The 25,537-nt window shown below is 49.6% G+C and overlaps 1 long non-coding RNA gene across 2 annotated transcripts; it reads right to left on the bottom strand.

The window, feature by feature from the left end:
* Window positions 1-6,639: 6,639 nt before the first annotated feature.
* LOC123379325 lies at window positions 6,640-24,233 on the bottom strand. Of its 2 annotated transcripts, XR_006583674.1 has the most exons (4): window positions 24,056-24,233; window positions 17,731-23,295; window positions 13,971-14,144; window positions 6,640-8,115 (listed from the first exon to the last, which is right to left on the bottom strand). It is a non-coding gene; the product is annotated as an uncharacterized LOC123379325 (long non-coding RNA). The 2 variants fall into 2 exon arrangements; XR_006583673.1 differs by having other exon boundaries at window positions 17,731-24,233.
* Between the last annotated feature and the right edge of the window lie 1,304 nt (window positions 24,234-25,537).

The following is a 25,537-nucleotide window of genomic DNA, read 5'->3' as shown; positions in this document are numbered from 1 at the left end:
CGAGGTTCACCGCTGTCACATGCTCCCAGCAAGAGGGGATGATTCTGATGTCCACGGGGACTGAGGACACATCATCAGAGCCCCATCAAGGAGGAAACGATGCTGACTTGGCTGCAGCTGGCTCAGAACTCTTGCCAAGGACGTGCTATAACCTCAAAGAGACTGTGAACTCCAAGCGTAGGAGGGGTGTGAGGGCCAAGGCCAGCGTCCACAGCCCCATCCATCCCATGAAGAAACGCCAGCAACCTGTGCACAGACTCCTTCTATCCCCGCAGGGCCCCTCGAGGCAGGGCTGAGATTCTCTCCAGTTTACAGGTGAGGAGAAGGAAACATCAGTGTGGTTGCACAGGTTCCCCAGGGGCCATGTGGAGAGTAAGCTTCAGAGCTGGGTTCTGAACAGGCTCCCGTAAGTGCTCAGTGCAGGGTAAGGGGAGGAGGGGGAGGCCCAGACCCCCATCAGCCCGGGCCCCACCCCCTCCTGCTCAGGGGACCCCCGAGATCACAGAAGCTCTGCAAGCAGGGCTCAGGCTTCCTAGGACAGATGGAACGAGTGACAAGTGTCCCGGAAACCAGCCGTGCGCCCTGTACATCAGGGAGGGCGCCCATAAGGGCAGAAGGGCTGAGGCACCCTGCTGAGGACCCCAAGGAGGCTCAGTCAGTCAAAGGGAGGACCGAGAAGTCGTTGTTGGGGAGACGGAAAAAGGCCAGGTGTTCTGACCGCAGCAAGTGCTCAGACTGGTTGGCGAGAACAGCCAGACCACCACACGAGACACCTGAAGGGCCGCAGGGGCGACGCGGGCAGCGCATGCCGAGAGCCCGTGTGTCCAGCGCGTGCACTGGCTCCCGAGGCGGGCAGCCTGGGAGCAGGAGGAGGGCAGGCAGGAAAGTCCTCCAGGGACAGGGGCAGCCCGCGGTTTCTCCTGGGCGACCAGGCGCGTGGTGGAGGGGCCAGAGGTGTCCTCGGGATCGTGAGCAGAGCAATCCCCTAGGAAGGGGGCTTGGTGTCGGGAGCTGGAGGGAAGTGGTCGGGATGTGGGCAGGGTCAGACTTGGGAGGGGTGGGATGCCGGGCCCAGGTGGTTGAGCTTGATTGCCTAAAGACTGCGAGAAGGAGTTGCTTCTGGTAATGAGGGTTGGAGGATTTAGACGAGGAAATTCTGGAAACAGAGGTATTGGCTGAAGGAACTATGATAGCCTGGGGCCGGGGGAGCAAGGGTGTGTGAGCTTACATGAGACCAGGAAGCAGGCGCAGAGGAAAGAAGCAGAAAGGTGAGTGGAAGAGGAGAAAGGTGTGAAGGCTTAGTCTCTGTCCTGGCCCCTCCCCGCTTCCCAGCACAAATCACCCAGCTGCCATATACCCCCGTGGCTTAGTCTTCCTCATCCTCTCCCTCCTCCTCTCCCCCTCCTCCTCCCCCCTCCTCCCTCCTTCCCCCTCCTCCCGCTCCTCTTCCTCCCTTTTCACCTCCGTCTCCTCCTTCCCCTTCTCCCCCTCTTCCTTCCCCTCCTCTCCCTCCTCCTCCCCCTTCTTCTTCCCCTTCCTCCCTCCCCCTCCTCCTCCTCTTCCTCCCTCTTCACCTCTGCCTCCTCCTTCCCCTTCTCTTCCCTCCTCTTTCCCCCTCCTCCCTCCTCCCCTTCCTCTTCCTCCCTTTTCACCTCCCCCTCCTCCTTTCCCTCCTCCCTTCTCCTTCCCCCCTCCCTCCTCCTCCTTCTCCTCTCCTCCCTCTTCACCTCCTCCTTCCCCTTCTCCCTCCTCCCTCTTCACCCTCCCTCCTCTCCCTCCCCCTCTCCCTCCCCTCCTCCTTCCCCTCCCGTACAGAAGCATTTCACACTTTATGAGAAGTTGGAGGTGGGGATCCAAGCCCAGTAGCTGGCACACAGCAGTAAAAGCAATGGCAGCAATGAGTTCTGCGATTAGTACTCAGGAGGCTGCAGCAGGACCTGTGACCAATTGTCTGAGGCCGAAAACGGGGTTAGGGGTGGATCGAGCCATATTTACTGGAACCAAGGGAGGTGTCAGTCCCACCCAGATGGCTTGTCACTAGGATGGACACGGGGGAGGTGTGATTTCCTGCTGCCACCTGAAGGCGGGAGAGAGTCATGCCCCGTCCCACGCACCCTGTCTCCCAAACATCCAGCCCTTCAGCTGGAGAGCTGGTCAACCACACCCGATGCCAGCAGCAGCCCCTGGGGAGAGCTGTCCCCCTCTGGAAGTTTCTTGTTCAGGCTTCCAGACAGAAAGACCAAGTTGCCAGGACCAACTGTCTGTCCAGGGCCGTTTCCTCGGCACCCCTGGCTTCCAGAAAGGTGGTTCCTTAAACAGCAACCATGCAAGATGTGTCTGTCAGAGCAGAGACACTGCAGTCCCTCTCAGGTCTGGAGTCGTTTCTGTCCATACTTGGACAGGCGTGATTAAGGACACAAGACAGGAGTCCGAAAGGGCGCTGGTGTCTAAGGTGACAAGTGGTGGAAATGGAAAGTTTGAAAGCACATTTGTTGGCTGAGTTGGCAATGTGAGATCACCAATCGCACCGTTTAAATGAAAGACCTCCGAAACCTTGCATTCAGCGAGAGGCTCTTGTAACAACACGAATCTGCTGTATGTCCATCCGTTTCCTTTTCCTTTTAATCTTTGGCGATTCTGATGTAATCAGCATTGTTTTAGTTGGGAATTAAAAGTGAGGATGGAGAGAAGGAGGAAGGGTGGCTGAGCAAGGAACGCGGAGCGTGGTAACCCTGGTTCAGTCCTGTCGTAAAAGAGGAAAAGCCAACCCCAGGTCGCCTGCACTTGAGGTTGGAGAGTAAAGGCTTAATTGCAGCAGAAATAGAAACACATTTGTTCATTTGGCTTCAACCATCTGCCAGTCAGCACATTGACGGTTTCCTCAGTGTCTGTGCGTCACGCTCTTGGTGTCTCATGTTTTCCCTCCGCCCCTATTCAGAAATATTCGAGAAGATTCAACAGATGTGGTTCTATCTCTGTTTCCCTTTGTTATTCAAATCAGGCAGGAAAGCAAACTTTTAGGAAATGGTTTTAATTAGCAAATAAAATAACAACATCTTATACTTTCAGACCAGTCGATCTGAAATTGATTTGCAAATAGGAGTTTCCTTAATCCTTCCAGTGTTTCCCTAAGATATGGTTGTGGAAAATGTTATTCTGCTTTTAAAAGGAAAAGCCGGGCTCTGTGAGAAGCAAGTGGCCATATATTAAAGAGGACTCTTTGAGAGGCAACCACTTAAACTCCTTGTAAACATCACTTGAAATGAGAACCAGAACGAGACTGCCTCTTCGTGAATCACTAGCACCCAGATGTGGCAAAGTTAACTGGAGAACCTTCTCAGTCTGATTTCCAGATGACTTAAAAGAAAGGAAGAAAGAAGAAAGAAAGAAAGAGAAAAAAGAAAACGTGTCTATCCTCGGAGTGCATCCCATCAGCAGTAGGAGACAGATGCACACGTCTTGTTGCACGCAGTGGGGGCAATGTCAGAATAGAACAGGCTTTCGGTTTCAGAACACACGCTAAAGGTCAAAGTCACGCTAGCACTTGAAATGTGGGTGTTTGAGCATCAGAGTCAGGGTGCAGCAGCCATGTTTAAGCATGGCCGACTGAACGAAGATTGTTTCCTAACCCAGACTGCTCGTTCGTTTGGGAGGGAGGCACCGGACCCCAACAGAGGTCCTACCCAGAACTCCAGGCTCTACTTTGGGATCTTTAAATTAAGACCAACACCAGCAGTAGTGGGAGAGGCCTCACGCTTGGCCTCGCCATCAAGCTGTCCCGAGGGATGGCTTGTGTATTTTAGTGGAGGCCCCCAAAGGCTCACTGCAAGGAGGTTATGAACCAGGGCTCTCTGGATCCCGAGGGTGGGGCCAACCCATTCCAAATGTACAGTGTTTCTGGAGGCTTGGTTTTGTGGCTTTAAAAGTGCGTGATTAGGGGCTCCTGGGTGGCTCAGTCAGTTAAGCGCCCGACTTTGGCTCAGGTCATGATCTCACGGTCCGTGAGTTGGAGCCCTGCATCAGGCTCTGCACTGACAGCTCGGAGCCCGGAGCCTGCTTCAGGTTCTGTGTCTCCCTCTCTCTCTGCCCCTCCCCCGCTCACCCTCTGACTTTGTCTCTAAAAAATAAATAAACATTAAAAAAAATAAAATAAAAAAAGTGCACGATGATCACCGAAAGACGTTTGCCGCCTTAGGAAGCGAGGTTTGCAATATGGGATGGAAGGACGTGGTGAGAAATAGACCAGTTTAAAAGCTATATGTAAGGTATTTAAATAAAGGTATGACCCAAGTCCGTTGATACTTGGAACAAACAGTAACTGAAACACTAAAGGAAAGCTCCAGTGGATGAGCTTGGCACCACAGGAGAACACGCAGGAGAGTCAGTGAACCTGAGAAGAGGAAAAGAGAAATTGTTCAATCTGAACCACAGGGAGAAAGTCAGCCTGTGAAGCCCCACCACGGAGCCTCAGGGACCCTGTGGGAACGCACCAAGATCGAACGTGGGGGACACGGAACTCTCAGGAGGTGAGAAGGAGGAGGAGGACCCCAAAAAAGTACTCAAAGAAATAATGGCCGAACGTTTCCCAAATTTGGCAAAATACATAAACCTAGAGATTCACGAAGCTGAACAAAAGCCCAACCAGGAAAAATTCAAAGAGCCTCCTGCCAAAATGCATCACAACCAAACTTTAGAAAACTAAGGACAAAGCAAAAGTCTTGAAATCAGCACAGGGGGATTGATTCCTTACCCAGAGAGGGGGAGACAGTTGGAATGACAGAGGGCATCTCACCAGAAATCCTGGAGACCAGCAGGGAGGGGCTCAGCACCTCCGAATTCATCTCCGGCAAGATTACCCTTTAGGAACAGAAGGGAACCAAAGATGTGCTCGATGAAGGAAGACTCAGGAGGTTATCACCAGCACAGCAACTCTAGAAGGATGTTCTCTATGCACAAGAGTGTGGAAGACGTGGAACATCAGGAAGGAGGCACCGGGACAGGGGCAAATACATGGACCGTGCTGTTCCAGAGGCTGAGCACCGAGCGAGGACTGAGTTACTCTGACACTCTGCCATGTGGGACACAGAGGGGAGGCAGGGAGAGCCCCAGTGTGGCTCCCTGACCCTGGGTGTCCACGCTGTGAGTCCCCTCCTCCTGAGAATGGGCCACACCTTCCAAAGGGAGATGATCCTGGATGGGCCTGACCCAATCAGGTGAGCCCTGGAGCAAATGGTCTAGAGGCCAGAGAGATTCTCCTGCGAACAGCCATTTGGCGAACTCCCACTTCTAGATGCTGAGAAGCTTGGTCCTTCCCCTGCAAGGAACTGAGTTCTGCCATCAACTAGAAGGAGGCGAAGAGAGGACTCTGGATGTCTGCGAGGAATGCAGCCCAGCTAAGAGTGTGCATAGCACCGAGAGCACCCTGGGGCCTCACCACCCTGTCTGCGCCCCATCGGCGGCTGCAGTTCGCAAAGTGGGAGAAAGAGGGAAGCCGGGGCCGTGAGATGGACGTGGTGCTCCCACCCCTGAGGCTGGGGTTGCCCCTTATCTTACCTCAGGGCACTTGCTGTCCCATCGGTGTAAGGGCACCACACTTAGATTCCTGGAACTATTTCACTGGGGTGTGGGACTGGAATGGAGGTGTCCTGCCACTGTACATAAAATCTCTCAAAAGTAACTTCTCCTGGGAAATTCTGTCGTGGGACAAGAAGAGAGCTCAGAGCCTAAGTGGAACCCATCACATGTTGTCTGGTGCCCACTGAGACCAACGGCCCCCTCTGCCACCAAGTGGCTCCCCTGCCCTGGGGACCCCAGGAAAGTCCACGGTCAAGGGGTCAAGGACGCTGAAGGTCATGCTCTGCAGGTCTACAGAATCCTCCAGGTGGAGGATTAGGACAGCTTGGGAAGGCCAGCCGTCCTGAGCACCTGCCTCCCAGAAGCGGTAGCATGTGCCCAAAGGTAATTCTTCTTCCCTTGGACAAGCAGAGAACCAAGACTGGGTGGGGATTGTTTCCAGTGGAGATGACCCCTCTTTACTAAATATTCATGACCAGGGCACCTGGGTGGCTCAGTCAGTTAAGCGACAGACTTCAACTCAGGTCATGATCTCAGCTCAGGTCATGATCTCGTGGTTCGTGAGTTCGAGCCCCACGTCGGGCTCTGTGCTGACAGCTCAGAGCTGGAGCCTGCTTTGGATTCTGTGTCTCCCCCCTCTCTACCCCTTCCCCGCTCACGCTGTCTCTCTCGCCTTCAAAAATAAATAAACATTAAAAAATTTATAAATGAAACAAAATTAGACTACATTTTCAAGTAGCTCTTTCTAATACTTCCCTTGTAGTTTTTCAGATAAAATTTTGCATGTAACAGTAACCCCCACAAGATGAATCGCAACTGTTCAGAGACACGGCTCACACAGAAAGTGAGCTCAGCATCCATGTGCATTTTGGAAAAATAGAAGACAGAAGACTCCTCGTCCCATGTGGATAATCTGGCTTGGGGGTGAAAATGCACCCGTACAAGACCCGATGATCCTTTCTCAGTCCCCTAAAGTCATTGACTGACATTCACTGGCTGGCCACCCTTGCTCGTCCTTTCAGAAGTTTAGATTTTCCTTGCCTGTTTTAAACAGCAAGGCCGCTATATGTTTGAAGCCCCTTTTATTTTATTTTTTAATGCAACAAAGCTAACACAAACCAGCTCTCGGGGTTTGTAGGAAAATCACCATATTTCTTTTCTCAAGTCATTGGATCCGATCCCATGCCGTCAGAGACACAGCAGGGACTGAGTCTGTCCCACGAGGCATGTTTTCATCAGCATTAAAGGACCTCACGGAGGCACCGATAGAGTATGTTTGAGTTAACTAATCATTTCATGTTCCTCTGAACATGTTTTAATTGAACACGACAATACGATGGGTACAAGGGGACTTCCAAAAACTTCTAGAAGAAGCTGGCTTCCGGTCATTCGGACAGGAAAAACATCCTTCTAAATTCTTTAAAATGGCCAAGTTAACTTCACATCTCAAAACGTACTAGGTAATCTATTTCTTTCTCTGGTCTTTCAATTTCACGTCTGAAGAAGCAGTGGTCCTACCTGAGGGGGAGAAAGAGGCCATTCTCTCTCTCCGGTTAGCTCGAAAATACTCCAAGTTTACAGTGACGGGTTTCATCAGCTACCACCCGGCTGGTTTCTAAGGTATGAGCTCTTTTTTATTATTTTTACCCTAATGCTAATAACAGCGGGTCCAAAGACAGGTGAGGAAATTTTGTGAGAGCAAGCCGCTATAAATTTTCAGACTCCCGGTTGCCCCCAGACGTGAGCCAGCAGCCTGTCTGTTCCGTGCAGGTCTACACCCGGAAGGCCCAAGAACACTCCTGTGGGAGCACAGATCTGCTGGAAAGATCACCAGCACAGCTGGGGAGGTGGCTTCTCGGTCTTCATTATTAATGATCTCTGAGACTGCCAGGTCCAGGCAAGTATTTGGTGACAGAATGTGTCGGGCTGGGGGGCAGAGGACGTGGGACAGTGAGGGCCAGCGACAGCATCCCCAAGCTCGGAGTAGGAAAGTGCATCACTTCTGCCTTATTTTTCCTTTCAAATTGCCTCCCAGAAATGGTGGAAACCCTATAAATATCCCCTGGGAAGATGCATGGGAGGAAGGGCCAGTGGCGAGAAGGGGGTCAGGGGAGTCGGGGGGTGAGCAGAACTCTTTGACTCTCATTCAGAACCAGGCGCTCCGGAAGCCTGCTGCTGCGGGGCGGTCCCTGCACAGAGTTCCTGAAGCTTCCACGCCCATGCCCAGCTCATTATCTCTGCTCTTTATCTGCAGGCGGAAATGGGAGCGTTGTGTGCAATGCTAGCTCCATAAATAAATGTTGAGGTCTAATTGCCGAGTGGGCACCGGCCCAGAAGGCTGTGGGACACTCTCTTGTCTCTTTCATCTCTGGTTGCCGCTGGCCCAGGGGGTGCATGAAACCTTGTGCTTTCTGCCTTCGGAGGGGGGCTCTGGTGGCCTCCATTCACTTTCCCACTTGAGAAATATTTACTTTGTACTAATTGGTCTCCCTCTTGGCAGCCTTGGTGCAATGGTCACAATTTTTGACTTGAGACTGAGTCCTGTGGGAAGAAGAGAAGGTGTCAGCATAGCTCAAGGGCAAAGAGCTAAGGGATAAGGGCACTTAACATTCTAGAACCTTCTCCCCACATGTCATCGGGTCCCAGAACAAAGAGGGTCCTCAAAGCCCCTGACAAGTGCTCCTCCCACCATCTTTTCTCCCCAGAGAAAGGTTTCTGACACTTTCTGACACAAGATTCTTGGGCAACATTTCTCACCATTTGTTAAACCACAGTGCACCTTGAAGTCAAAGGATTCGTTTCCTTCCGGGGTTTTAATTTTTTAAACATCCATTATTTTGTGGTGTGTATAAAGCAGTACTCGCAGTAGGAAGCTTGGAAACTACACACAAGTGTGAAGAGGGGACTAGAAGTCTCCCACAACGTACTGCTCAGAGATAACCACCAAAAACATTGCCAGCTGCGCACTCTTTAAAAGAACCTGTGAGCATCTTCTGTCTACAGCAACATAATCTTTTTTTTTTGTACTTAACATTATCCCATGTACGTTTTCTTTGATTAAAAACTCTTGGGAGGGGCGCCTGGGTGGCGCAGTCGGTTAAGCGTCCGACTTCAGCCAGGTCACGATCTCGTGGTCCGTGAGTTCGAGCCCCGCGTCGGGCTCTGGGCTGATGGCTCAGAGCCTGGAGCCTGTTTCCGATTCTGTGTCTCCCTCTCTCTCTGCCCCTCCCCTGTTCATGCTCTGGCTCTCTCTGTCCCAAAAATAAATAAACGTTGAAAAAAAAAATTTAAAAAAAAAAACTCTTGGGAAACAGTTTATATTGACTGTATAATATTTCACTGCTTAATCGTCCTTTGTTAATTTAAAGATGTAACTCTGATGATGGCTATTATAGTTATTCTCAGATTTCACTATTATAAGGGAGGTGGCGATGAGTATCTTCATGCCCAAATAATTGTCTCCATTTTTTACTATTTCTTTAAAGTAGGTGATTCAGCCTGGCATTCCTGGGTCAAAGACGATGAACACATGGTCACTTTGAATACACACTTCACACACTCTCTGAAAGTGTCCTTACAGTTTGTATCCCCACCCCTGCCATAACCCAGGCATTCACCCTGTCCCCAGAGCAGGACGTGAACATTTTTAAAAACATTCTCCGCTTAGGGGTGCCTGGGTGGCTCAGCCGGTTAAGGGTCCTACTCTTGGTTTCAGCTCAGCTCATGATCTCATGGTTTGTGAGTTTGAGCCCCGCATCAGATCCTCTGTCTCCCTGTCTCTCTCTGCCCCTCCCCTGCTTGCTCTCTCTTTCAAAAAGGAATAAACATTTACAAATTCATTCATTAATTAATTTAATTTTAAAAGTCTCTGCTTCTGATAGCTTATTGTCCTGATCTGCGTTTCTTTGACCATCATCAATGTTAAACTCACTTTAAAAAAAAAAATTTTTAATCTTTATTTTTGAGAGAGAGAGAGAGAGAGACAGAGCATGAGCAGGGGAGGGGCAGAGAGAGAGTGAGACAGAATCCGAAGCAGGCTCCAGGCTCTGAGCTGTCAGCACAGAGACCGACGCGGGGCTCAAACTCCTGAACCGTGAGATCATGACCTGAGCCGAAGTTGGACGCTCAACCGACTGAGCCACCCAGGCGCCCCGAACTCACTTTTAATTTATGCATAACGCATGTCACCTTTTGTATTATTGTTACTTAAAATGTTACGTCTTCACTCTAACGATGGTAGCTGTACGAGGCAGATAGTTGGTGTGTTTTCCTACCTAGCTAACCAACTGTATGAATACCACTTAATGACTAATCTCCCCAGTCTTGACTGCTTTGTGATGCCTCCTTTTGTCAAGTGCCCACTTCTCTGTCTCTGGGCCATCTGTCCTGCTCCTTTCGTCTGTCTGTCCTGGATCTGCATTGACCAATGTAATGCCGGTAGGTCTTTACCGTGTTCTGATGTCTGGTCTACCCTGGAGACTGGCAGAGCTGTTGCTCCCTTGTTGTGTGTCTGCCCTTTTATCCAGGTCGCCTTGAAGATTTTTCTCCTTGGTATTTGGCAGTTCGTTATGCTCTGTCTTCATATGAATTTACTTTATTTAGCCTGTCTACGATTTCAGGATGTTTCTAAATCACAGCTCTTACACCTTCCTTCTGTTCCAGAAAATGTTCAGGTGCCATCTCCGCAAACACTGCATGTTCCGAAGCCCCACTGTTGCCTTTCTGGAGCCCTACAGGGCACATATTTAAACTTCTTATTTGTTTTCTATGTCTCTGAATTTCCAATTTGTATTCCCATGTCTTCATCTCTCGGTGTTGCTTGCTGCTGAGCAAGCAACTTTTCCACTTGGTGATTTCTCTCTTCAGCTACATCATGTCTATTACTGGAAGTTATTTTCTTCTTTCTACTTCACTAACCGGGGTTTCTATTTGATTGTTTTTCAGATTCCATGTTTGTTTCATAATTGCCTGTTCTTATTTTTGCTTTCCTTTGGGTCTTGGAGTATGTAAAGTATCTTTAGAGTTTCATTCAGATTATTCTAGTACATCTGGTTCTTTGGGTGTGAATTCTTCTGCTCGGGGGTATGAGTTCTGTGATCTGTCTTGGTTGACGCTCACTGGACTTAGCCACAGCAAATTCTTGTCTGTGAGCTTGGTTTTCAGCATGGTGTTTGCGCACTCCAAGAGCAGTGTGAATTTGGGCCTCACACATGCACAAAGCACAGCCTTATGAAAGTTTTCCTCTAGACCATGACCTGGGGCCAGAAGCACAGATTTTTCTGCTCTGTCCTTTCTAATTTCTCATCTGCTCGATTCAAATAAGAGTGTTTCAAGATCCTCACTGTTCATGGTCACTTGTGGCCTCTGCTACCACAAAACCTCCACAACCCCCTTGGGAGTGCACAACCCCAACCCCTGCTCAGTGCTGTAGCTGCCAATATTCTTCTTTATTTCTGGGAGCTGGAGATTTTCCTTTCTTGCTTTCTGTCTTGGCTCAATACGTTAAGGCTAAATCAGCAGTTCTAAGTGTTTGGAGCAGACATGGACAAATCTCATGACTGCCGCGTCCTTTGGAATGACCAGAAATTTACTCAATTATTGTGGATTGAAGCATGGTCATATCTACATGGGCTGATCCTCTCTTTCTCTTCCCTGTCTATCTTCCTGTCCCTTCTTTTCCTCATCTGTTGAAGTCATGTCCACTTCTACCAGATGCACCTATTTTAATGAAGTGAGAGAAATCCTGTAGGAATTTCTACTTGAATTAATTTAGAAGTTTATGTTTTTATGATATTTAGTCTTCCTTAACTAGAAACATGGTATAATCAGTTCCAAGTATCATGTTCTTTCTTCTGTCCTTTACTCTATGCCTCCTTTCTACCTTTCCTCTTTCCTCCTTTCATTACTCCCTTCCTCCCTTCCTCCCTTCCTTCTTTCCTTCCTTCCCTCCCTCCTTCCTTTGTTTCTTTCTTCCCCTTTCCTTCTTTCTTTCCTTTTTCCAAAATAGTCATTAGATGTGAAATTTACTCTGGGTAGTGAGTGACAGATCCTCTTGACTTGCATGCACAGGTCTTTGCAAACAGCTCAGGAACATTTTCTTCTATCATAACCTTCATTGGCCTTTTCTACTTCCTCTTTTTTCCATGGGTTGGATCTTTATCCTCTGTCTTCTGTGTCTATCATTTTCTTGCTCATAATTTTCTTATCTGCACTTTGAGATAACGTTGAAAATCTTGTTTTCCTCACTACAGACTCAGTTTTCTGCAGGTGAACAGTCTTCACTGCCTCATTGCTGACTCCCTCCTCCCAGGCGGTGCAGACCCAGAACCGGGGAGTAAGCGATGACCAGCAGGTGTCAGTGACTTTCCTCTCTTACCTCACCCCACGGCTCTTGGAGGGGAAACAGGCTTCGGTCCTCACTTTTGTTTCTCTGTCCACATGCCTGGCAGCTCCTCCTGATTCCTATGTGTCCTCTGTATCACACCTGCACTGCTCACAGCAGTCCCCAAAGGACTTCAGGATCAACCCATAGCCTCAAGGAAACAATCTGTCTTACAATGAGTGTCTCTCAAATGCCCGGGGTCCAGAAGATGGTGTAAAGCCTGTCTTTACTCTCTTGTTGAAGTGTCTTTTAGTTCTTGGAACTGCCTATCTGAGCCTCTATGAGTTTCGCTTCCCCTGAACTGCACCTCTGTATAGATGCTTGTCTGCCTCTGCCTACCTCCCCCTTCCTAAAGATCACACACACACACACACACACACACACACACACACACTGATAAAACTAATAAATTAATTCAGCAAAACTGCAGGGTATAAGATCAACACACAAAAATCAGGTGCATTTCTATACGCTAACAATGAAAAGTCCGAAAGTGATATTAAATAAACAATTCCATGTATAAGAGCATCGGAAAGAATTAAAGACTTAGGAGGAGAAAGACTTGCACCCTGAAAACTACAAAATGTGGCCACCAAGCTGCACTTGGAAATGGTGAAGACAGTATATTTACAAACTCGACTGGTCTTACTAGTAATTGATATTAATCAAATTTGTATGCCTGCCACTCCATGAGCCTGATCCAGGCCCTTCCTCGCTTAATGCAACATGAAGGCGTAAGTGTCCTCTGGAGGACCCAGCCAGGACCCTGTGTCCAGGGAGCGGCCGGCCTCAGGGTGACTGCCATCTCCCCTCCCTGATGGGCAGCCGAACTAGGCCTCCATGACTACAGGTCAAGTCTTGGGCAAGCTTCTTAGTCACACTGGCCCTGATTTCCTCCCATCTCTGTTGGGATTTTTAGAAAAGGGGATAATGGATATTATTTTGATTTATTCTTCTGTAGTTACAAATTTGTTATTTCCATTTAATGCAGGGGTGCCTGTGTAGCTCAGTCGTTGAGTGTCCTACTCTGGCTCAGGTCATGATCTCACAGCTGGTGGGTTCGAGCCCCACGTCAGGCTCTGTGCCGACAGCTCAGAGCCTGGAGCTGCTTAGGATTCTGCGTCTCCCTCTCTCTCTCTGCTCCTCCCCAGTTCACACTGTGTCCCTGTCTCTCTCAAAAATAAATAAATGGTAAAAGGTTAAAAAGGCCAGAAACTGTTTAATGCGAAAGCAACACATGTTGACTGTTGAAAAATACATAAAATAATAGATTTTTTCCAAAAAAGAATGACTCCTCCAGAATCCCACTTCCAGAGATAGTGATTGTCAACTTCTCAGAGGATACCCCTCTTTCCTCCTCATATATTGTTTTTATGCAACAGAAAGGTGGTCGTGATTTTTGAAAGCTTGCTTCTGAAATGCAAAGTCACACTGTTTCCCTCTTTCCATGTCATCAGACCTCCTCCCGATGTCTACACAGCATTCCTTTGTGGTGTGTACTGTGTCTCATTTCCATCTGCTGGGGGCTATGCCCACCCCGAAGGCCTGAGGCCAGGTCGCTCTGACATTTCACACTCAGGTCATTTCTAACTTTTTATTACTATAAACAGAACTGCAGTGACCACACTTTTAGCTACCTATCTGCACACGTTCATGAGGATTTCCTTAGGTTAGTGCTTTAGAAGGAAATGGCTGGATTAAAGCGCATGTATAATTGTACAGCCTTTTTTTTTTGAAGGTCAAATTGGAAGGGGCACTTTAAAAAGTTGGCTCCGTTTTCAAACAGAGAAGACAAGCTCGTTACTCAGGACACATCACTTCAGAGGAGGCCAGAGGCTGCATGACCACGGAGGGTGGTCCTGTGTGAGGACCCAGGGGCAGAGCACTGCTGAGACTCTCTTGCCCCTGTTTCTTTGGGTCCATGAGTTCCAACTTTCTCACCTGCATTTTGTCTTCTTTCACCCAGTTGACGTTGGCCACCTTGACCTTGGCCATCAACAGCATGCTGACTCACCTGTGCCTGCACCTCCCAGTAGACCAGCACCACCTGCATAGATACATTCAGCCCGGCTCTTCTGGGGGCTATGTCCGCCCCCATGACCCAAGGCCCCTCTGCACCACTGGTTCATGTCGGGGAGGATGAGTTCCCCAGAAGGAGAGACTACGGTTCCCTGGAAAGGGAGGAGGGCTGGAAAGGCAAAAAGACAGACTCCCACAGTTGGTCCACATTTAGAATTGGACACCAGTTCTCCCAAGGTTTCAGAATAACCACTGAGTCTATTCGTTATGTGAAAAAAGTTTGCTGATGGACTGTTGGTGTCATGTGTAGAGTCCGTTGATGTCCTTCATTCATGACCCAGAATTTGTCCAGTCCTGATTAGGGCGTAGTTTACATTGGCTAAAATCTACACTACAAAGGACAGACTTGACATATAGCTCCATAACCACCGGCACAATCAAGATGGAAAACAATTCCACCATCGTTTAAAATTCCTAACCTATTCTTTTTAATCAAGAAGACATAGCTAGTGGTTCATCAGAAACAGAGATTTAGGGGCGCCTGGTGGCTCAGTAGGTTAAGGGTCCTACTCTTGATTTCAGCTCAGGTCATGATCTCACAGTTGGTGGGTTCAAGCCCCAAATCAGGTTCTGCGCTGAGGGCATGGAGCCTGCTTGGGATTCTCTGTCTCCGTCTCTCTTTCTCTGTGCCTCCCCCACTCTCATTCTCTCTATAAAACTAAATAAATAAACTTACAAAAAGAAAGCGAAATTTAGTTTCAAAACATTTAATATGTAAAAATATTTAATATACAGTTAGTTACCTTTCATTACATTTACACTGAATTTGTTCAAATGGGGGGATAGTAGAAAGTGTGTGTGTGTGTGTATGTGTGTGTGTGCACATGCTCACACACACACGTGTAATTCCAGCAACACTAATTCAATAAATTGCCTTCAAAAGCCACTCAAGTATTCTGTCTCCTGCCAATGTGTTGTTCACAGTCCCACATCTTTGAAATGCCCACCCAAGTTGAGCTGAAAGTCCCTTTCCAGGACAGTAGGACGGGGTGGGAGTTCGGCTGGGAGATCGGAAAGGTAATAGCGTGGGGAGAAAGGTCACAGAGTGATGGGGTGAGGAGGCTTGGTGAGGAGCTGGTGCAGAGCGGGGCTAGGGCAGAGCAAGGGTCCAGGGGGAGGGCAGACGATATGGAGAGCAGGCAGCATGGGGCCAGGCTGCTGGAAAGCTCCTTGCCACCTTGATTTCGTCTCTCTCCAAAGCACACCTGTGATCACACACAAGCTCTTTTCTGCAAACACCCTCCCCATGAAGCAGAGTGAAGTTGCAAGCACTTCCAGAATGTAACCGCAGCACCAGTTACCTAACCTCTCGGGGTAAGTTACTTTAAACCGATAATTTTGTGATCTCAAAGAAGGGTAGTATTTAGAGCCAGAAGGGAAGGGAACCAAGCCTCAGTTTCAGTGACAGCACTAGAATGAATGTGGGCATCCCAGGAAACCCTGCTGCTTGTGAGCCTGCTTTTCCTTGGACTAGCGTCCAGACCCATCGTGTGGAATTCAGGACAACAGCAACAAATTACACAGCTGAGTGCTCTGTGTATTTCCCGTGTTCCTGTAGGACTCTGAGTATTTTACATGGATCGATTTGTGTAATCCACACGATGTAGGTGGCCAGCATTAGTAAATATCCATTCCACAGGTGGGAAAATGTATATAAAGAGGAGGCCACCTGCCCAGAAATTCACAGCTGGTAAAGCGTGTAGCTGGGGTCTGAGCCAGAGTCTGCATTTGTAACCACTACCTAACCCCTCTTTCAAGGGCAAGAGCACAGGGGAGACAGAAAGATGGGTTGGAAACCATGAATGTAGACATTCATTTATCATCTCCAAGGAAAGATGTTCCCCATATAGAAAGTGAGAAGAACACTTTATAAATCTATATATATCCATAAACAACAACAACAACAAAAAAAAGTCATCCAATTCAAAAATGGGCAAAAGACTCAAACAGGCATTTCTCCAAAGAAAATATGCAATGGCTGATAAGCACATGAAAAGACACTCAACCTCACTAATCATTAGGGAAATGCAAATCAAAACCACGACAAAATGCCACATCTCATGCATTAGGATGACTATTAAAAAAAAACAAACAAACGAGAACCCAGAATAAGAAGTGTTGACCAAGGGGAGAAAGCAACACAGGTGTCTGTCAGTAGATAAATGGATAAACAAAATGTGGTACAGGATGGAACAGAGCATTAGCCTTAAAAAGGAAGGGAGCTGGGACACAGGCTATAACATGGACGAATCTTGAAGACATATGCCACACGAAATAAGTCACACATGAGAAAAATATTGTATGATGCCACTTCTGTGAGGTACATAGAGTAATTACATTCAGAGAGACAGATGAAGGATGCGGGCATTGGGGGCTGGGGGAGGGGCAGAGAGTCTGTTTCATGGCGACAGAGTTTCTGTTTGGGAAGATGAGAAAGTTCTAGAGACGGATGGTGCTGATGGCCACACAGTTTTACATGAATGTACTTAATGCCCTTAAACTGTGTACTTTAAAATGGTTACAATGGTAAATTTTATAGGTAATGTGTGTGTTTTATCACAATAAAAACTCTGTCAAATCGTGAGCCCATTTGCAAGTGACAGAGGGGGAGGGAAGGAGAGGTTTTTATGGACTCCGGTAGGAATTGCCTTCCTCATATTCTCCTGTCCACTTTCTACACATTCCCAAGGACTTTTATGACAACCAGAGGTCATTTTCACAATCAGGAAGAGAGCAAAGGTCATTTACGGACATCTCCTTTCTTCCCACTTCTGTCCCTCCCTCCCTCCATTGGCACCTGGTTTTGTTCTTCTTGATTGCTTGTCCCTGGAGGTGGCAAAGATATTATTAGACCCGTGTTTCAGACAAGAAAATAAAGATTCTGGGAAACAAAATGAATCACACAAGATCAGCAGCTAGGTGGGAAAGCCTGGAACCCCTCGAGGCCCCGCAGGGGACATCAGACCCCCCCCCCCCAACCGCCACCCTGCTGTTCCCCAGAGACTGGGACCACTGGCCCCTGGGCCCTTTCACCATCTCTACATACACGTACGATGTGTTTGTTTCAAGCCCCTGGAGCCCATGCCACCAGGGCCACTGTGACATGACGCTGGTGGTCGTGACGTCTGGGGTGTGGCTTGTAGCGTGCCAGGCTCACCACCACCTGGGACTCGGGGCTGCACTAACCTGGCCACAAACACGCAGGACAGAAACCCTCTTCCGACCTCGTCATCCAGAGAACTCTCAGGCTTTGCCTCACTTCCGGGCGTTAAGGGCCAGCGCGGGAGGTGGGAAGCCGGCAGCCTGCGCCTGTGGCTCATGGCCCTCTTGGGATCCCCAGAGGCCTTGGGTGCCTTCCGTATCTGTGTTGTCTGTCCCCGGGCCTCGGCCTCGGCCCAGGAGTCCTGCAGAGCCCCAGGGCCACGTGTCGGCTCCTGTCCCCACCACGCGGACACTCTACTCCCAGCACGTGCTGACTCACTTGATCAGCGACCCCTGGATCCTCACACTGCACTTTCAGAATGGCCTTTTTTTGGGAACGGGACACCGGGGCGCGGGGTGCGGGGTGCTATACAAAGGATCTGCTTTGAGTGAGATCGACGTACCCCATTTACAAATCTGTTATCTTTTCTTAGTTGTCTCTTGTAGATGCTACAAATCACAATTGTTTACACCCCATCTCTCACGTTTCTCACCTGCGTCGTAAGACGCTTCCACGCGTCACGCTGGCCGCGGGCTGTATTTGACAGGCTCTGCCTGTCTCCGAGCCGGAGCCGCGTGCTGGGCCAGGCTGCCCGGGGCCCGCAGGCGGCCTTCAGCTGTGCCGTGTTTCCCAGCAGGGAGAGACTGAGCCTGGGTGGTCAGGAGCCCACAGGCGGGGCGGCCCCCAGCCGACGACACTTGCTGGCCGGTCCCTGGCCTCTTTCCCAAATTTTGCTCCTTCCCGGATGTTAGCAGTGACAACATCTCCCTCTTCAACAGAAAAAAAAAAAAAAAAAAAACCAGGACCTGCCCTTCTTTAAAAAATAAAACCAACTGTCCTTTCTAGGTCATACCGTCCAGGCCTGAGCTGGGTTAATTCGGATCTTTCTGAAGAGACCTCTAACCATATCCCATTTCTGTAGACATCGTTGACAGAGTTAACGGAGTTTTCCTCTTCTTTTTTAAGTTGCAAACGCTTAAAATTCTGTTGGCCTTTGAGCTCCCAAGGGGATTCCCCATCTCCAGCCCCCATGTGCCGTTGCCATGGTGATCTCTCCTTCCCTTTAAAGTCTGGAATGCCACATTCCATAAGATTTGCACAGAAAGTTGCTTGATCATACGCAAAGGCCTGTCTGTCAGTCTCGAACATTCTGTATCAATAAACACTCCGAGACCCTCTCTCTGCCTTGCCGTAAACCTTCGGGCTTTGAGACTCATTTGGGAGATTCTGGAGGAGCCCGGGGAAAATAGAGCCCCCGCCGGGTACAGCACGGATCGTCTCCTGATTCCTGCCCGCGGCATGCTAGCGTTTGAAACCGTTATTCCAAGAAGGGGAACACGCACTACAGAGCAGTGGCAAAATTATATGTGTAGTTGACCCCCGTGCTGGGCTCAAAATACTGAGTTTTACGCGGGCACTGCGGCCATTTAACATTTAAAATATTAAAGCACATTTAAACCCTCAAATGAATAAGTGACTTTAATTACAGAAAGAACTGGACTTCGAGGAAATTATGGTTATTTGCTGGAGGAAAATAGCCTCTAAGTCGCCTTTATGACTTAATGGTTGTTAATTTTTGAGGGACTATTCTCTTCTCTAAGCCTGTGTGTTCAAACGTTTTCTGAAACAGGGATGGGACTAATTGCTCTCCGCAAAAGATTGTTCCCTATTTTGTGCTCCCTATTTCCGAGGGATGAAAATAAACAAAAGATACAATGTTTCTTTGTACAGAGACCCGGGCTTTGTCAAAAAAAGAACTCCTGCAATCAAAATAAAGCACCAGGAATAGAACTGATGCTTTGTTACAGTAAAACAAAATTCCTCGGCATTGAATAATGATGGATTTTATGTTTGTTACTAAGCAGAGATTTTTTTTTTTTTTTTTAATTCCAGGAGTCTGTCCTTCATTGTGTGCGACCGGGCTCGCCGTGATATTGAACAGTGAGGTGTCAGCAGCTGATTAAAGGCGAGCCGGGGAGCCCAGCTGATTACACGGAGCCCTCGGCTGGCGGCCCCGGGCCGGACTGGACCGGGGCTGACAACACCTGTAGATTTACGGGCAGGAGCAGAGCTGGGGCCCGACCCGGGCCGAGCACTCTTGTAATGAATCCAGAAAAAGTACACAAACTCGTTTCCCCTCAAAGATAGAGGCAACGTGGCAAGGTTTTCAGATGTGGGGGGTGTGTTGGGGAGGGGTCCCCACAGGTGCGCCCACCGCCTCCAACCTGCTGGGAGCGCTTGCACAGTAAAGTCAGGGGCCGTGCTTCCGCTCCGGGAGCCAGTGGCAGACGACGCGGAGTTAAGGCATCCCAGTCCGAGCAGCGAGAGCGGGTGGACTCGTGCCTGCACACAGACGGCCGTCCTTCTCCAAACATCAAGGACCAGGTAAATGCAGAGCCTCCGCGGATGTGCTTACTTCGTGTGTCACTGCTAAGCAGCAAGGGTCACCTGGCATGGCACGTGAGACCAGCCTCCTACCATTCGTTCCTGCCACGCTGTTTTCTCCTTACGAGAGACACTTCCCGGGACGAGGCTCAGCAAACAATCAGTGGTCCCAGACCTGATGTCTCATAAACCTGTTGTCATATAATGGGTCGATGGGCCCAACACACTCATTTTAAAACCCCGCGGGGCATGTATCTTGGAAGAAATGTTGCAGTCTGCAGTGACTGTGTGTCCATGTGTAAGTAAGGACGTGGGTGTTGTGTGAGAATTGTGCACGCTCCAGAATTAGAGAAGAGAAGGGATTCTCAGTTCTACAAATGCTTAGGAGCAGAGACCACTGTTTCCGTTGCTAACTTAATGCAGGGTTTTTTAAAAAATGTCTTACACCTTTAAAAAATTACAGACGGAAAAGATCTTGGTCCTTCCCTTCTAGCTAGACAAATTCAGGAAAACCCAGAGGCTTGGTATAGACATTTTCATCAAAAATATCACTGTGCTGTGTCAGAAATGCAGCTGAAACAATGGGAAAAGAGGGTTTAAACCCTCTCCTTTCTTCTCCTAGAAAACCCTTTTGGGAAGATACACTCACAATTACCCATATTCCTAACCCACACATGAAGTGTAAAGAGAGCCTTCAATAGAGTCAGAGATTTAAAGAAAAAGATAATGAAAATAAAATGATGCCTAGGCTGACATGGGATTCGCCAATATTTTGCTCAGAGGTTTTGCTCTTTTCGCGGTTGCACGCGAGGGTTTGAAAGACTCGAACGTCGCCCAGTTCCAGCAAAAAAGAAAGCTGTGTGATTTCAGTGAGATCTTTTCCTGCACGATTTAAAATTACTTTTCATTTGTAACTCAGTGCAAAGCTGTCTGGCAAGGCCTCGGCGCCTTCCTCTCTGCTAATAAAGAAGAAATTCACCTAAGCTTCAATTTTGCAACCTGCAGTTCCTAAGAGCTCCAGTAAGTGGAAATTAAAAAGTAATTTGAAAGAAACAATTCCATTAACTACGAAATGGTCTCCATTAATTTTATGACAAGTGAAGGAACCGCCATGAGAACACAGTTTTAGTTTTAAAAGTCAGTTTTTAAAAGACTTGAGTGGACTATCATTTCGGTAGAAAAACTGGTAAAAAGCCCCGTCGCGATCAGCCAAGGCCACAGCTTAAAACAAACTCAGAACTTTAACGTCGCTGCCGCAGCCTCCCCCTCCAGACTGCTGAGTGACCAGTTGCACACAGGACGTCCCTGGGTCCCACTGGAATATTCCTTCTATGGCACTTTCATTTGCCAAAGCAATTTGCTAGAGCTCCTAAAGAGGGAATAATAGCTTTATGGTCCATTGTTGAGGCTTTCCTTAGCGTTCCTGAACTTTTTTTCATCGCACTTACCCTCCATTGGAGGAGTTTGACTGAACTCTGGGTAACCCTCGAGTGCTCAGGCTGCTGGGTTTCGGGGACCCGCGCTTGCCCGGCGGGTGGGGCTCCTGTCCTGGGGGCCGCTGTCCCCGGCCCGTGCACAAGTCCTCCCAGGGGGCGAGGAGGGGCCTCCGCCCTTGTTTGGACAAAGCATGTTGAGTGAAACCAAAGCAGAGACGACGTTTACCTGTGCTCCCTGAGCTTTCAGGGGCGGGAAGGCACAGTCAGCCCGTTTGCATGGAACACGGTGATCCCGCTGCAGGATTTTAAAGAGAAAATTCGCCAAGGGCAGGGAAATGTGCAAGAGCGACAGCCAGGGCCATGGCCTCACGGTGGCTGGGGACCCGGGGACGTGGCCTGGCCTCTGGGGACGGAAAGAGCCCTCGGGGCCAGCGAGGTCCAGAGCGCGGTGGGTGCAGACGCGAACAGAAAGCAGAGTGGCACAGAGACTCGTCAACGTCCCGTCCGGCACATTTACGTTCAGGGAGGACGGGAGGTAGGAGGAAGCCCAGTTACAGACAGATTCTGTGTTTGCTTTCATGAGAACAGTGCAGAGACAGTGGGCTGAAACCCCGAACTCCCCACGGGCCACACCGAGCTTTCTCCAACTCTGCGGCCACCAGATCGTCACCACCCACGCGCCCTCTAAGGACACTCCCGTCTGATGCATTTGGTGGGGATTTGCTCATTTGAGAACCACCTTTTCAGAGAACTGAGAAGTTTTCTGCGTGTTCAAATCAGCTGGAAGGACATTTCTTTTCAGGTTCTGGATCCTTCTGAATCCATTTCCAAACTTCAAACAGATCAGATTCCCAGCTGCAGCCTGAGCCGGAATGGAAGGAATCCAGGTTGCCCAGGGGGGTTGTGGCCTCCAGTTAGGGTCTCCTGGATGCCTGGCTCCCGGGGGGGGACACGGGTCCACTCGCAGAGAGGGACGTGACCGCTCTGCTGTGGAAACAACTCGAGTGTCCATCCATGGGGGACTGGGGGAGCGAATGGGGTCCACCCACACAGGGGAGTGTGATTCAGGCTTAAAAAGGACATCGTGCTCAGTGAAATAAGTCAGTGACAAAGGGACAGATACTCCGTGACGTCACTTATACACGGGGCATACAATAATCAGATGCACAGAGACAGGAAGAAGGGTGGGTGTCAGGGGCTGGGGGAGGGGACGGGGACTCAGTGTTTCATAGGGACAGAGTTTCAGTTTGGGAAGATGAGAAAGCTCTGGAAACAGATGGTGGTAATGGTTGCACAACAGTGTGAATGTACTTAAAGCCCTTAAACCCTACATTTAAAAACGTTGAAGACCGTACCTTTTATGTTATGTATATTTTACCACCACAGCAAAAAAAAAAAAAAAAAAAAAAAGAAAATCACAATTTCATTCGTACACCAAAATAAAAAACCCCACCCAAACTCCTAAAGTACTCCATGAGGTCACAAGGCAGCCACCGGTGGCCCCATGTGACGAGGAAGGAGCAGCCAGAAGCAGAGAGCAAACAGATCCAGAGGAAGACCAGGCTCTGGGTCAGGCCCTACTCTTCTCGAGGCCCAGCTGGTGCCTCAACTGTGTGGCCACACGAGCCCGGCTCGTCTGGTCCTGGCACTAGGGCCCCGAGCCAGGCTGGGGCCAGAGATGGTCCCAGCACAGGAAGAGGGCTGGGCAAGGGGAGAAGTGAGCCACCTGCCCACAGGGCCACTCAGATCTCCTCCCTGCAGGTCTCTTGCCCCTGAGTCTCCCTGCCCTCCTCTCTGCTGGGGGATCATGCGAAGGGACCCGGTGCCTGGGGGCGGGAGCCACTCCCGGGTGTGACAGAGCCACGCACAAAGAGTGCTCCAGAAACAGTCCAAGATTTGCTGCGTGATCTACGTCCCTCACCCCTCTGGACTTTAGTCTCCGGCAATTTTCACAAAAGGGGGATTTGAACAAGGTCCTCTTAGACATTCATTCCAGTTTGGACATTCTGTGATTCTGGACATTCACCACCATGATCTACGGTTCTGACTTTTTTTTTTTTTTTTTGGAAAATCGAATGCTCACGTTATTCTTTCATGACAGAGGAGAATAACCTGATGTCACGTCCCGCTCGCTTGTAGGTGTCTGTGCACGACATGGACAGAAGGATCAGCCGGACTCTTCCTGACGGGGAACCCATTTCCACTGTGCACGAGCCGTCCTGTAGGAAGTGTCTCATCTGCGGCGTGACCACAAGAGGGCAGTGCTTGCAGCGGATTTGTGAGCGTGCAGCACAGCCCGTGTGCCGAGGGTCTTTCCTGGAGTATTTCAAGGTCTCTGTCTCTGGGGGCTGGGTGCCCCCTCGGCTTCTCCAAGGGGCTGAGAACGCGGTGGGGGGGGATGCTTAGAACTGACACCACTCAGAACCAGCACAGCTTGCAACCACCAAGTGGAATCCGCTCAACAATGAAAATGGCTCGGAAATATTCTAGGGTCAGGTATTGATCACACTGCTGCCAGGCTTTAAAAACGAAATACCGTGCACCCCAGGCTCCCAGGCTCCCAGGCTCCCAGGCTCTGGGGAGGAGGCAGGCCGGGTGGCCGGGGCCACCAGGAGCCTGCATTCATCCCAGTGTGACCTACACGCTGTACCTGAGCTGCTGGGCAGGGGAGCGCGTTCAGTCACAGATGGGAAACCTGAAAGCTAGTCCAAAAGGGGAGAGAAATCAAGGGCTCCCCCCGCCTGCATTCCGCTCTCTGGTCCTCACGGCCTCTGCTCTGCTCCAGCCAGAGGGCTATTTGTGTCCTATGCCCCCTAACTGAACAGGATAGCCACCCCTCCGGTTGGGAGTGTGCCCTGTGCCCTGTGTCCTGTGTCCTGTGTCCTGATTAATAGTTATGAACTCCCCCCTTCAAGGCTGACACCTGTTCCCCTGACGCAAGCTGCTTTGAAGCCCGTCACCAGCCTGCCCAGGGACCCTTCTGCCACATCTGCTTACCCGAACGTCCTGGAGGGGAGAGTCCCTCCTGACAAGCTGTGTCCGTAGCAGCTGATGAACTGTGGAGTTGGGATGCCAGACGTAGTGAGCAGCTCCCACCTGCCGGGCACTGCCCTAGGCTCCACATTCGTGGAGACACTTCTGTTTGCCAACTGACTTGCGCTAACATTCTGTCGTCCTTTTCCACGGCAGCTAACATTTTTGCGTAACTTTCTCTGTCCCTCACACTTCCCCTCCGATGACGATCTGAAAACCTTGACAAGACGCAGACGTGGAGGGTGAGAATTAATGCTGCGTTGGGTGGCCGCATCCCCACATCACCCTTTTGTCACTGGCCGGCCACTGAGCGGGGCTGCGATGGTGTGGTGCCAGGGGAGACAATGAGGGCACTGCCGGGCAGAAAGAAAGTGTGTCGTGGGGGTGTCTCAACTCAAGTTTGTTTACACCCCCAGTGTAAATGTCTCCTGTTCATTGGTTCATTAAACAAATATTTATTAAAAGTCTACAGCATGCAAGACAAAGTTGTTAAGTCCTAAGGGTGTTAGAAGAATAAACCCTACAGGGGCGCCTGAGGGGCTCGGTCTGACTCTTGATCTCAGCTCAGGCCTTGATCTCAGGGTCATGAGTTCAAGCCCCGCATTGGGCTCAGTGCAGGGTGTGATGCTTACTTAAAATCAATCAGTGAATGAATTAATTAACCCAACAGAGTATCATCAAGTATCATCGAATACCTTCAAGAGTGTCATCGAGGGGAGACCAGGCTCAAGTACAAATAAGTCTCCAAGATGGTGGCTTCATGCCTTACGCTTGGGAAAAACACCTTCTGCTTGTTATTCGTTTATTCCTGTAAAATTCATGTACTCATTGAATCATGTCATCAATATTCAGCACCTACTGTGCGCCCAGCACCAATGCAGGCACTGGGATGTTACGGATGAGACAGATCTAGTGGGGAAGGAGAAGCCAAAATACAACTGAAGACCTTGCCATTTCCCTCTGGTTACGATAGAGTAAGAGGGACTAAACTGACCCTTCTGCCTGAAAAAAAATAATAATAAGCAAAAACCAGACGAAATAAATGAAAGAGCTGGTGTCAAGACGCTGGGCTCAGGCAACGAAGGACAGTGATCCCTGTGGGCTCGTGGAGAAATGAGGGCTCCACTGCCCAGCCTGCTGGGCTTTCAGCACAGGGAGGGGGGCCCAGGCATGCCCAACGGGCTTCGCTGCATTGGGAGGATACCGTTGAGAGTGTGGGGAGACCGAGGCGGTCCCATTTTGCAAGGCAGAGTGCCAGCTTCATTACCTGACAGCATGCCGCCGATCCACAGAGGCTCACCTTGAAGTGTTAAGCTGGTTTCTGATCAGCAGATGTGTGTGAAGGAAACTACCCAAGACCAGAAGAAGGATCACCTCAAAGGTTACTGGGCCGGTGCCTGACACACACGTCTGGGAATAGTGGCAGTTCCAGCCAGACTGGACCTC

This window comes from Felis catus, chromosome C1 (assembly GCF_018350175.1).
Source record: "Felis catus isolate Fca126 chromosome C1, F.catus_Fca126_mat1.0, whole genome shotgun sequence".
NCBI lineage: Eukaryota > Metazoa > Chordata > Mammalia > Carnivora > Felidae > Felis > Felis catus.
Note: the sequence above shows the minus strand (reverse complement) of the source record. Positions and strands in the feature narration are given on the sequence as shown.